The sequence below is a fragment of the Penaeus monodon genome, chromosome 38, assembly GCF_015228065.2.
Source record: "Penaeus monodon isolate SGIC_2016 chromosome 38, NSTDA_Pmon_1, whole genome shotgun sequence".
In the NCBI taxonomy this organism is placed as follows: domain Eukaryota; kingdom Metazoa; phylum Arthropoda; class Malacostraca; order Decapoda; family Penaeidae; genus Penaeus; species Penaeus monodon.
In genome coordinates, this window is record NC_051423.1 from 4,626,542 (window position 1) to 4,628,444 (window position 1,903).

Here is a 1,903-nt window from a genome sequence, read left to right on the forward strand (position 1 = left end):
ACAATCTTAAGAAATAATATTTCTTTTTTTTCCTTTATAACATCAGCAATTTAACGTATAGGAATTCTGGGGGACTTATGCTATCTTTTTCTATCAGACAGAGATACAACAAGAACACAGATAGACAGAGAGAGATAAACAGACAGAGAGAGATAGACAGACAGACAGACAGAGACAGAGAGATAGACAGACAGAGAGAGATACACAGAAAGTGAGAGAGAGAGAGACAGAGAGAAAGAGAGAGAGAGAGATAGGAGAGAGAGAAAGAGAGAAAGAGAGAGAGAGAGAGAGAGTGAGTCAGGCCATGTAGAAAGAAATGTATGTCTTCCTCAACCATTACAGTTGTTTTTACATTCATATCTATAGTTTCAAAGGTAATAATTTTATTACAATAATTTCGATTATTTTCTGTATATCATAAGTACTTCATTATATTAATCGATTTTGTTATTATCACTGTTCTCATCATTACATTTGTTCTAATAATCATAATAACATTAATGATATTTAATAATTAATAATATGAATGATAATAATAATAATGATAATTGTATTAACGATCGTAATAAGGGAAACAATAATAATAATGATAAAAGTAATAATAATATTAATGATAATGAAGATGATGATAAAGATAATAATATTAATAATGAGGATTTTCATGATAATAATAATGATGATAATAATGAAAATGAATATAATAACAATAACAATAATAATAATAATAATAATAATAATAATAATAACAATAATAACAAAAATAATAATGACAACAACAATAAAAATAACAAATATAATATAATTAATAATGATTATTGTACTATTATTATTATTATTATTATTATTATTATCAGTCTTATTACTATGACTTCTATGATGATTATAAAGGTGATCATTATTATCAATAATATTTGTTCTAATTATTAGTCTTGTTATTGCTGCTATTATAATAATCATTATTATCATCATCATCATCATCATCATCATCATCATCATCATCATCATCATCATCATCATCATCATCATCATCATCATCATCATCATAATCATCATCATCATCATCAATACAATAATTATTTTTTATCACCATCGTTGCCGTTACTGTTAACAGCGTAGCTGCAGCGTTAGCTCTTATATTTTTGTTGCTACCTTTAAAGATGTTAACAAGATCAGCAGCAGCAGCACTCTGCCATCACTGTTACCTCATTACTGATGTATATATCGTGTTAGTAGCAATAGCTTAAGTTGTCAATATCAATATTATTATCAGTGCCACGTTCATCAAGTTTGCATCAGATTTGTTAATGATCCGATATTTAGACCTTCGATTGCAAATCAAAATTAGACCAGGTTATCAACAAAAAGTATTCCAGCTTACTATACACGTACTGTTTTACTACGGTTAAATATATAAGTTAAATTTACATCATCTCCATATGGAATCACGGCCGTCGAAACGAAATCAGTCCTTTTCGTCTTAGCTTTACAAAGGCGAGCCATAAAATCTTGAGGGAGCTCGAACGACCGTTTCGGACGAGTCTTCTTCGCTTGAGTCTGGGGCTGAGTATCGGCCTCGAGACACTCGATACTCCTCGGACTCAGGATGCTGAGCCTCGCCCTCGTACTCCACCTCGGCCACGTAGCCAGAGTCGCCGTCCACGTAGTACTTGACAGTCTGCAAGCGAGTGTCGGGAAGCTGCACGTAGTACGAGCCTTGGGTGTAGTCTCCGTCGCGGGACTCCTGGTGGCCGAAGTGGTTGCCGGAGTAGTCGTGCTTCACGGCCCAGTCGAAGTCGTACTTTGCAGGTCCATATTCAACAGAATCTTCATCAGATCTCTGTAAATACACATATAAAATGTATAAGATTTTGATAATTTTCATCAGTGTTTTCTATAATCTATT